Below are 12,062 nucleotides of genomic sequence, written 5' to 3'. Positions count from 1 at the left end.
TTTTCCCTAGGAAAAATATACTACTTCCCAAAAGAACATCTTCTACTTGTTCATAGCTCTAAGTATTAGAAATTAATATTGAGAATGTTATGGAATATTATTGCTCTGTAAGAAATGACCAGCAGGATGAATACAGAGAGGGTTGGAGAGACTTACATGAACTGATGCTGAGTGAAATGAGCAGAACCAGGAGATCATTATATACTTCAACAACGATACTGTATGAGGATGTATTCTGATGGAAGTGAATTTCTTTGACAAAGAGAAGATCTAACTCAGTTTCAATTGATCAAGGATGGACAGAAGCAGCTACACTCAAAGAAAGAACACTGGGAAATGAATGTAAACTGTTTGCATTTTTGTTTTTCTTCCGGGTTATTTTTACCTTCTGAATCCAATTCTTCCTGTGCAACAAGAGAACTGTTCAGTTCTGCATACATATATTGTATTTAGGAAATACTGTGACATATTTAACATGTATAGGACTGCTTGCAATCTAGGGGGGAGGGTGCAGGGAGGGAGGGGAAAAGTGGGAACAGAAGTGAGTGCAAGGGATAATGTTGTAGAAAATTACCCAGGCATGGGCTCTGTCAATAAAAAGTTACAATCATAAAAAACAGAAAAGAAAAAAATAATACGATGAATAAAGTAGCATAAAATGAAAAAAAAAGAAATTAGTACTGAGCCTAAATGTGCTCCTTTTATACCCTCCCACACATTGCTCCTACTTTTGCTCTCCATTCAAGCAGAGTAATCTAAATCTCTTTTCTATATCACATCTACTCAAATACTTGAAGATAGTGATCACTCACATGCTTTCAGAACCCTCATTCCTCCAGGTCAATCATCATCTGTTCTTCCACATCATCCTGTAAGAAAATCATCTCAGGACCGTTCCCCATACTGAATGCCCTCCTCTGGCAACTCTCCCATTTATCATGATCCATTCTAAACAAGATGGTGCCCAGAAACAAGGAACAGTGTTAAATGACAATATATCTGAGGCTTCCATTTTACCCTGAATCAGGAGATCCAAAGCTGCGATGGCTGCCCTTGTTCAAATTTAGCCATAATGCTAAACAAACAAACAAACAAACAAAATGGATCACTAAAATGCAATGCACCTAAACATAAAACTACAAACTATCTATCTATCTTTCTATCTATCTATCTAGAGGAGGGGAAAAGGAGATTACAATTACCCAAGGAACCATAACTGCAAATTCCCTACTCTGTGCTGACAAATCAGAGAAAAAGAGGACAAGGTCTTGCCATTTTACAAGGCAAATTTGATCATTGCAATTAATTCCTTGTCTATCCTGACCTGCTCCCCTCAGTAAATTAGTTCCTTCCACAAATTTAAGCACAATGGAGTAGCAGAACAATTTTCAGTTATGAAGAAAACATCCATCATGTGCTCTGACCCCCAAAATAGTATGAATGGAGCCTAAGACTTTTTCAGGCCATTTTGAGACCAGGAAAGTGAGTGAATTAATCCTTCCCTTTCTTCTGAGGTTGAGAGGGGGCTTGGGGAAATGAGGGGAGATACAGATACATTACCTGAGCTTTAATGAACAAATGAACATGTAAATTCCAGGAGCCTAATTAACTGTTCCTGTTTATTTCCTTGAGTGTTTGAAGGTGTTACCCAGGTGATAATTATGGAAATATCCATTCTAACTTTTTTTTTTTCTGTGGGGCTGGCAAATTGCTCTAGACTAGAACATGGAGTCTTGGAGAGCTCAGCTAAAAGTGCTTAGGAAAAGGATGCCATTAAGGAAAATCCTTTGGCTTCAAAATATATTGATCTTATAATCGTTTCTATGCAGACAAATGATGTTAAGCATCTCTTCTTCCCTGGAACAGCACACAAAAGGGTCATGTTGAACCTTACAGCATGGGAGCAGAAATTTTCCACTCTAACTTGCTTAGTAGGGTCTCTCCTAATTGCATTAGGAAAGCAGTAGAAAATGTGCTCCAGCTCCAGCTCCCTGGCTGCTGGCTGGTTAAAAATATCCTTCTATAAATAATGCTAATAGCTCCGGTTTCTTCTTTACAATAATGGGATTAACTATTTATGGGCATAATGACAGGTCAGAAAGCAGAGCTCCATTACCTGCCCAAAGTAAACAACTCAATAACCATTCCTTAAGCATCTCTGCTTTTATGTAAAGTATGCAGCATAACATTATTAGAGATAATTACTAGCCAGAGTCTAAGGGCCCCAAGAGTGGAGCAGCCTCAGCTGGAGGTGCTGAATTTGACTTAGCAGGAGCTCAGTGAAGGCAAAAAGAACCTGGGAGACCCAGGAGAACACCTTGGATCAAAAAGCCTTCCATCATGGTGGGATCACTTGGATGCAGCTACAACTGGGAATGTAAAATCCAGCAGTGACCTGACTCAGTTCCCCGTGCTAGCAGCAGGGGTAAGGGGGAAATCACCTAGCTAATACAGAAATGCACAGAATAATACAGAAATATAGAAAAGTAATAAGGTGAATGTGTACATACACATACTCACTATATTTCAAAAAGACCCTGTTTTGTTTTTTAATTCTAAAAATAAAATGGATTTGACGCTTCATAAAATCAATGAGCAAGAAAAAAAGGGTGGAATGAAAAATTGATGAGGCCCATGCATGAGGGTGTGCCTGGTAGGGCTCTGGACAACTTTCTGAGATTATAAACTGAGGATGAGAAGTTGAGCTGCATTGGTAAAATGAGTTTCTAGGAGTTCTGGGAACCAGTGAAATCACAAGTTCACTCTTTCTCCCTATTTTGCATACTTAAGGAATCTAAATTTACATTCATGCTGTGTCCTTTGTGATTGCTACAATTCTTCTCTCTCTCTCTCTCTCTCTCTCTCTCTCTCTCTCTCTCTCTCTCTCTCTCTCTCTCTCTCTCTTTCTCTCTCTCTCTCTCTGTCTCTCTCTCTGTCTCTCTCTCTCTCTCTCTCTCCTCTCTCTCTCTTTCTCTCTCTCTCTTGTATATATGCATGTATGTATACTAATAAAGGTCCACACATTGTCCTCAGGCTATGAGTTTCAATCTTAAATGACATACTTGTAAAGTACTTAACACAGTGCCTAATACATATATACTTAAACCTTCTTTCCTTCATCCCTCCCTTTCTCCTTCTCTCTCCCTTTCTTCCTTCCCTCCCTCCCTCTCTCCCTTTTTCCTCTTCTTCTTCCCTCTCTCCCTGCCTCCTTCAATCCCTTCCTTCCTTTTTTTCCTTCCTTCCTTTTCTTCCTTCCTTTCTTCCTTCTTTCTCCCTTCTTACTTCCTTTCTTCCCCCTCCCCATTTTTCTGTTTCTACATTCTCAACACAGTCAAGAGGCTTTGGTCTGTTGTGGATACAGCTGACCTTCTCTTCTATTCTGCTAGTTCTATGACCTCAAATGACTTTCTTCTCTCTGTAGGGTGCCATTTCTATACCAGCAGGTCTATCTGATGGAGCCATCAATTCAGCATGGAGTCAGCTTTGCAGCTCTGACAGAAACTAGTATTAGTTTCTTCTCTTTCCTCCCTCCCTCCCTTCCTCCCTCTCCTTTCCCCTCACACCCCCTTCTTGCTTGCTCAATCTCACTCTCTAGGTCTTTGTCTCTCTGTCTCTGTCTCCTTCTGTCTCTGTTTTTCTCTCTGTGTCTCTGTCTTTCTTCTTTGATTCTTTTTTAAAAAATTAATTCAATTCAAAAAAGAAATTAGTAAATACCTTCTCTGTACAAGGAAGTGCCCTAAACATGAGGAATCCAAAGACAAAACTGATCTACCCTTTCCCCTAGAGAGGTTTCCTTTCAATTAGGATGAAACAACAGCATCCCAGATAAATTAACATAAAACATAAATAAAGAAATTTGCTTGGTGAGTACCAACAATGGAAAGACTGTGAAATATTTCATGTAGAAATTGGCATGTGAGCTCAGCCTTGAAGGGAGCTCAAGATGCTAAGAGACAGCGGTCTCTCAAAGAGAGAGGGCCCCCGGGTAAAGGGGAAGCTGGGGCAATCTCCCAGAGGCAGGTGATGGAGCTCCGGGAGTGGAAACAGCCAGGGGTCAGTTTGGCTATATTATAGAATTCAGAAGGGAAAGCAATGGGAAAACTAACAGGAAAGATAACAACCACTCCCATTTCTACAAGGTTTTCTTTGCCAAAGTCTGCAAAGCCCTGAACTCAAGACAATCCTGTAAGGGAGACAGTTCAAGCAGTTTGCAGAAACTGAATGGAGAGGCTAAGTGACTTGCTCCTGACCTCCCAGGTGGCAAGGGATTGGGAGGTGATTTACATCCATGCTTCCAGACTCCAAATCCAGAGGTCTCTGCCTTGTTCCAGACTGTCTCTCTTCTATTCCAGATTTTATTCTCCTCTCTAACTCTCCTTCCTACCTCCAGCCATGTTGTTTGATGTTGTGTGGACGTCCACATCCCCCTCATCTGGACCCCACATCAATCTCTTGTATCAAGTTTCTCCTTCCTATCACTCCTTACCTCCCACCCCAGCTCTGCCCCCATTAGCTCTTTCCTGGCCAACTGCGGTAGTTCCTTAATTATATTCTTGCCCCTAGTCTGTGTTCCCTGCAAACCAGTTTTCATGTGGCTTCCAAAGTAATCTTCCTAATGTACAACTCAGATTCCATCCCACTATCAGGGGCCTGGGATACTGCTGACTAAGCCGGACGAGGCGATATCTTCATGTGGGAAGATTCCCTGCTTCTCCCCACTGCTGGAAGGCTCCAAAGGAACTGGTTCTAGTTGTACAGTGTGGATAGGGCATCAGGGAGTAAGCACATGGCCCTAAGTTAGAGGTCAGTTTGGGAACTATGTGAAAAGAGAAGGGAGAATTTACCACTGAGTCCTAGAGTATATTTTACCTTGTGAGCAGATAATGAGAAATTGAGGTAATGATTGTGTGGATTGTGCCCATCAATGGGCATTAAATTTAAAAGAAGACATAGAAGATGGGAAAAGTGCAGGGCCAGGAAGGCACAGACACCATAGTAGCCTTGGTGGCTTCTCCCAGAGCCCAACATATGAATGAATGAATGCGTAAATATTTATTCAGCATTTACAATATGCAAAGTGATAATAATACAAATAGAAAAGCAAGTCTCCCTGCTCTCAGAGAGTTCCTGTTTTATCATGGGTAACCACAAATAGGAGGCTTTAGCAGCTAGTCAAATGGAAAGGTCCATGATCCTCAGGGGGCAGCAGCAAAGTAGATGATAAGGCTTCTATAATGTGGCTTCCACTGGTAAAATCCATAACTTTTTCTGATTTTGAACAATCTGACTCTGCCGAGGGCTGCAGTAGACTGTAGTTGTTGAGGAGATTGACTGTATCTCCACAGTATTGTTCCCCGTTCTCCACGATGGCTGTGAAGATCAGGTTAGAGACAGAGCTGGTGGTCTGGAGCTGGGTGTGGAAGGGCTGCTCTTCCCAAGACTCTCAGGTTCAGAGTCTTGGGCTCCCTCTCCCAGAGTCTGAGGGAACATAGTGATGGTAGAGCATTGTAGCATAATCCTTGCTGCTTCAGGAATATCATAGATACTTAATAAAGGTTAATTTAATTAAACTGATTGACCTGAACACCATGAATAAAAATGCCAGGTAATTATGTTTAGGTGTTCACAGTCTTTAAAAACCATCAGGTTCAACCTCCACCTGAAGTGGGGAGTCAAGCTCAATGGCTTGAAGTATCAGAGCCCTCTCCGTAGATACACCAAAGGCTACTCTTTTCTACTGATCAGAAAACCCTACCAAACATGTGTGGAGACTCAGGGGGCAGTTCTTTCTCCACCAGAAAAATTTAACTAATGATAAAAACTAGTGGAAAAAATGGACTGTTCCCTTCTTTTAATTTGTAATCGCAAAATCCAGCACAGGACTGGGCACACAGCAGATGACTGTTCCTTATTTGTGGTAGTGGGCACCAACTCACCAGAAGGATTTGAACAATGTTCAATGAGCTTTCATCAGGAGATGGCTTAATTTTGAGAAACTTCTTTTTGCTTCCCCATCAAGAAAAAGAAGCTGGGCATGACAGAAAGAGCATGGGATTCTGGGTCAGAGTAGCTGACCTTGAATCTTGAATCTGTTCTCATTTTGTGTACAAGTGCAGACAGTGTATTTGACCTCAATTTTCCCTTCAGTAAAATGAGAAGACTGGACTGGATGACCTCTGATGGTCCCTTCCAGCTCTGTGTCATCAGTCATTGGATAGCCTGCCCATGATGGGAACGAACTCAGATACACACTGGCATTCAACAGTGAGAAGGCACAATTCTCATGTTTGTAAGACTCATATTTGGTTTAGGGCCAGAAGAGTTCCATCTCTGGGATTCCCATTTGACCGTAACTCATACTGACAACGTCTCTGGAGTGTGCCAAGGTTTACAGGAGAGTCACTCAGTAGAGATAGTGACGTCAAAAACAGGAAAAAAAAATCAATAAAACACTTAAACAAATAAAGGCAATAAGCACCGTCTGCTTGGGGGTTGGGGTTCAGCCAAATTGGTCAATGACATTTCTATAGTAAAATTACAGTTTCTTGTAGGTTGAGATTAGAAGTATCATCATTAAGGGATTGAAGAACATTCGAAGGCAACTAAACCAAATGGCACAGTGGATAGAGGACTTGAGGTGGAGTCACAGTGATCTGAATTCAAATCCCACTTCAGACATTCAGTATCCTGGACAAGTCACTTAAACTGCCTTCTTCAGTATTATCATCTGTAAAATGGGGATAATAAGAGCACCTAGCTCCAAGAATTGTTGTGTGAGGCTCAAATGAAATAATATTTGTAAAGCACTCTGCCAACCTTTAAGAGCTAAATAAACATTAGCTATCATTATCATTGTAATTGTTGTACAAAGGTGTTTTTAAAAGGAACAATTAGCCTGGTAAACAAATTTAAAACACAAAAATAATTTGTCATTTTGTCAGTCTAGGGTAACAGCTCCCAACAATGACTGAGTCTGTAGTATAATGGTTTTTAATTGGGTTAAGAATAGAAGTGATCAAATTCAGACTTAGTGCCATAAAAAGGGTGCTGGGCTTTGAGTCGAGACATCGGAGCTTGGATCTGGTTTTTATTATTCACAGCTTCCCTGGGAGTCCCTGTGTCTCATATTGTCCTCAGTTTCTTCATTTGAAATGTGAGAGAACTGGACTAACTGGTCTCTAGGTCTCTTCCACTTCTATGTCCCTGAGCTATATATTGTTAACCTTTAATTCACTAATTGGTTAATTCAAAGTTGTTAGCAAGTCCAAGCAGGTCAATATTATTAGTGTTTCCTAGTACATCTGGACTGATAAAAAATGACACAAGAATAAAGAAAGGCAACTACATCCCTATGGGAACACAAATCCCAGAACATGCTCTAGTGTTAATAAGAATGCCCTAGATTCTCTTTAAAGGAGGAAAAAAGAACCAACTGCATTTCTATGGACTGTGTGTGTGTGTGTGTGTGTACACACCCACACATACACAAAGGCAATCCCCAGTTTAGGAATAAGTTGTATTCCAAGTGTTTGTAAATTGGTGATTGTGAACTTGGAACAGATTTTTCCATAGAAACCATGTTATAAGTGGTTGCTAGGTTGCCAAGCTAACCCTTAAAAGCCTACTTAACACACGATGCAACCAAACTACACAACTTCTAGCTCAGGATTTCAGAGAGATGTCAATAAGCCCCTGTTTGAGCAGTCTAATGATCAATTTCTTCTTCATCCTCACATTTTCTTGTAGTATTTGACCCCAGTGACCACCCCTCCTTCTTGGACCTCTCTTCTCTCATTTTCCACAACACTGGCCTTCCCTGACATGACCAATCCACCCCCACTTCTCAGTCTACTCTTTCCCCTTTGAAATGAAGGCAGTTTCTCAATGCTACCCTTAGTCCTCTTCTCTTTCCTCCTCCTCCTCCTTCTCCTTCTTCTCCCCCCTCCCCCGGAAGATCTTCCATCTTTCTTCCAATTAGAGATGTCTTATTCATTTTATTCCATTTTTCTTGAAGAATTACTCTCATGTGATGAGTTTCTACCTGATCCAATCCACCTTGGCAATCCCTGAAATAACGACCTGATCAATCAACAAGATTTTATTAAGGGCCTATTATGTGATATGCACTGAGGATACAAACTTAAAACTCAAAAAGTCTCTGCCCTCAAGGAAATTTAAAATATAAAACATGAGAACTGGGAGAAAAGGAAGCATAGAATTAAGTGGTCTTCATTGAGGAACTATTTTCTCACACAAATTAAATTGTAAATTAGATCATCAGCAGAGATGAATGGGATTGGAGGCGGGAGGAACCCAATAGGTCTAGAAAGATGATTAATTTGGTAGGCCCATGTTGGGAGGCACCATGTCAAGCCAGGACTTGGATGGCCAAAGACCAGGTCAGGAGAGGTTTTAGAACATAGGAAACCAACTGTTAGATTCAATGAGTCCATCTATATTTCATTAACATTTACTATTAATTCAGCAGACATTTATTGGCCATTTTCTATAGACAACATGGTTGAGTGGAGAGAGGCGTGGTGAATATGACCTGGTCCATGTCCTGTCTCTCACATGTGGTCTCTCACAGAGTATTTAGCCTCTCCAGTGCCATAATGACAAAAACTAAGATAAAAAAAGTTTTCAAAGTCCCAGCCCTCAAGATTCAAGACCTTCCATTCTCACAAAGGTAGGGGAGAAGGTATGAGGAGAAAATTTGTTGGGGTTTGGAGAAGGCAAAGGGGAAGTAATTAATATATATATATATATATATATATATGTGTGTGTATTATATATATATATATATATATATATATATATATATATAATTTGCATTTGTATTATTTGCACACACACACACACACACACCCTTAGCTACCCCACCAAGAACTATTCTCAACATTAAATATGGCCCAGCCTTCCTGGGGGAGTTGGCAATAGCCATGCTCATACAGTTCAGGCGGCTAGAGGAGTGCCATAGTGTACAGAACTCTGGACCGGGAGTCAAGAAATCGACTTCAAATTTGACTTCAGAAACTTACTTGATATGTGATGTTTGACAAATGACTTCCTCTCTTTCCCTCAATTTTCTCAACTGGTAAATGAGAATAATAACACCCATTTCCCAGGATTGTACTATAAAACTCAAGGAGCTAACATTTTTAGTAGTTTAGTATATAGTAGCACTTAATAGTATAATAGATAGCATAAAATACTAGCATTATAATATTATTTCAGTTGTCTTTTGTTTCTGAAGGCATCATTAGCAGGAAATGAAATTAAGTTGGAGATGGAGAAGGATTCATTCTGATGAGACCAGTACGAAGGCTACAGCACTCTTTTATATAATATCAAGCACATGTTTATAATCATAAACTGCCTGGAAAGTAGATCAACGCCCTGGACTCTCCCCCTTCCAAAAGGCCACATGTCATGCTGGAAAGTCGAGACTAATCAGGGCAGATGTAAGGGGAGAGGGGAGGTGCTTATGGAAGAGGAACTCACAAAAGAAAGGGAAGAAATGCAATATATTTCCCTCTAAGCCCCTTCATAAATCTTGATCTTCTCTCCAACAAGATCTAGGAAAATCACAGTTTTACTCCAGGACAGGATGCTCATTTACCCAAGTCCAAACCCTGTGAAAAATTACAGTGGCAAAAATAAAATCATTCACAATTGATTTATGGGGAAATTGAAAGAAGTAGACACTCTGGGCCAATCACCTGCCTCTTCAATATCTTCCCATCTCTCCCTGCTAACCCAGTAAAAGCTTGGCTCGAAGTGGCTCCTGTAATTTGAGTACCAAAATATGAGGCATTAATACTGGCAACATATCATTAATCATTCCGGCTACCTCACAACAGAGGCCGTAGAAATGGACTGGAGGTAGGGATGAGAGAATAAATTAGTCATTGATCTCTATTTGGGGAATGGAGCAAAGCCACTTACTCCTCATGAGCTGGGACAGACTCGAGCCTACAAAAGTTCCTTCCTGGAAGAAGAGAGTAGATCATCAGGAGCCAGCTGACCCAGATCACTTGAACAACAGGGCCGAAAGTAACAGCTCACCCTTCTTTCCGCGGGCTGACTCCCGAATTCTGGGACCCCTAGATCCGGCAACCGGCCAACATTCCTATCTGATGATCAGGCTTCTACAGTGTCCTAAAAATCTCCGTGTGGTTTTGAATTGGCTTAAAACTACACCAAGACTTTTGGGACACCCTCGTTTTACCGAACAAATTATCAAACAGATTTGTTCAAAAGGACTTCAGAATCTAGCATATACTGGAATTGATCAAGTACCCTGCAAGGTGGGAAAGATGGCAGAACTGGAATCATAGGAGCTGGATTTACTCCAGCTAGACTACCAACTACTTAAGGTACCTTGGAAAAGTTGGAGGGGGGATGTGGAGGTTGAGGACTTTGAATATCAAACTAAAGAGCAGGCTTTTTAGTCCTAAAAATAATTTTTAAAAACCAACCATTAAAGAGTCTTGTTCAAAGGGGAGACGGTGCCCTTAGCCCTTGACCTTTTGGTTCCATCCTCATCCCTATAAGGCGGAAGGGTTGTGGTTCTACAGCTTCCTTTATCTTTGGATCCTGGTGGCTTTTTCCAGATTCAAAACCCTTCTTTGGAGGTTCCATCATGTTCTTAGTAAGGAACTTCTCTCTGTCTCTCTCTCTCTCTCTCTTTTCCTCTCTCCTGCCTCTCTCTCTCTCTCTCTTTCTCTCTCTCTCTCTCTCTCTCTCTTCTCTTCTTCCTTCTCTTCTCTCTCTCTCTCTCTCTCTTCCCTCTCTCTCTCTCTTCTCTCTCTCTCTTCTCTCTTTCTCTCTCTCTCTTCTCTCTCTCTCTCTCCTCTCTCTCTCTCTCCTCTCTCCTTTTCCCCCTTCCTTCCCCCTCCCTCCTCCCTCCCCCCACCCCCCCCCTCTCCCAAAGGCTGCCTCCCCTGGCCAAATCCCCGAAACCTCCCCGTGCCCCTGGGTCCTCCCGCCGGCACCTCCAGCCCGGGCCGGGCGGGCGGTGCGTGGGGGCGGGGAAGAGGAGGCGCCCCCCCGGCCTCCCAGCGGGCCTTCTCCCGGCAGCTCCGGCCCCCCGCTGAGGGGCGGCCGGGCCTGCTTGGAAAAGACTCCACTCAACCCCGCAGCTCAGGCTGGTTACCGGGACCGGGCGCTGAGCCCGCTTCCTGCCCAGCGCCGGCCGCCCCCTCCGGACCCGGCCGCGCTGCCTCGGAGAAGACACGGACGCGAACAAGAGACGAGCTACAAAGGCCAAGGCCAAACGAGGCGCGGGCCGTCAGTCACCGCCAGGCGGCGTTGGGGCCAGGCCCGTTTAAAAGGCTGGCGGAAGAAGATGGGCGGGGCGCCCCCTTTGGGAAGGCTACCCTCGGGAGGAAGATCCTGGACTCCGCCTCCAGGATTCCCTCCAGAGCCCGGGAGAGCCTTTAGGAAGTAGCGGCTCGGGCTTTGCAAAGCACCTGACCGACACCCTGATTTCGAAAATCCTGGGAAAGGGCTGGTGTCCCCTGTTTGTATGGGAAGGAAACTGAGGCAAATAGTGATTCTGGAGAAATCACAGTGAGCGAGTGTCTGAGGCCGCCTTTGAACTCGTCCTCCGGGCTCCCAGGCTCGGGCTCTTGCCCACGGTACCACCTTGTCTAGTAGAATAATAAAAAATAATCCCCATGGCTGGTCCCGAGTCCCCCACTCAGGGGAGCCCCTGCAAGTCCTTTCTTCCCCAGTTTCTGTGGGGTGGGCCAAGCGCCTCGTTTTTCACGGTTAAAACTAGCGGGTTGGTTTCTATGGCAGCAGAGAACTGGAAACAAAACGAGTGTTCCTCGGCGAGCCCAACAAACTACGGCTTTTGGCTACAGGAGAATGGACTGTGAGAAACAACAGGAGAAAACACAGACACGAGGCAACGGGTATAAATGGATGCAGATCTCAGCAAACAGGAAGGGGAGAACAATATACCGGAGTGATCAAATGAGCGTTTAACAGCTGCCTACTATGTGCCAGGAACCCTGCAAGGCTTGAGGAATATGAAACCTCCTCTGCCTTCAAGG

At 43.0% G+C, this 12,062-nt stretch overlaps 1 protein-coding gene and 1 long non-coding RNA gene across 9 annotated transcripts in view; both read right to left on the bottom strand.

Moving 5' to 3' along the window:
* LOC111721192 overlaps positions 1-10,068 on the bottom strand; it is a 42,627-nt gene extending 32,559 nt beyond the window's left edge. Inside the window, exon 1 of the long non-coding RNA XR_004229483.1 lies at positions 9,949-10,068. This is a non-coding gene — a long non-coding RNA (uncharacterized LOC111721192). The remainder of the gene's footprint in view (positions 1-9,948) is intronic.
* RBMS3 (RNA binding motif single stranded interacting protein 3) overlaps positions 1-12,062 on the bottom strand; it is a 1,441,154-nt gene that overhangs the window by 1,243,702 nt on the left and 185,390 nt on the right. The window lies entirely within an intron of this gene.

Source organism: Sarcophilus harrisii, chromosome 5 (assembly GCF_902635505.1).
Source record: "Sarcophilus harrisii chromosome 5, mSarHar1.11, whole genome shotgun sequence".
In the NCBI taxonomy this organism is placed as follows: domain Eukaryota; kingdom Metazoa; phylum Chordata; class Mammalia; order Dasyuromorphia; family Dasyuridae; genus Sarcophilus; species Sarcophilus harrisii.
The sequence above is the reverse complement of the archived record's forward strand: the minus strand, read 5'-3'. Positions and strand labels throughout refer to the sequence as shown.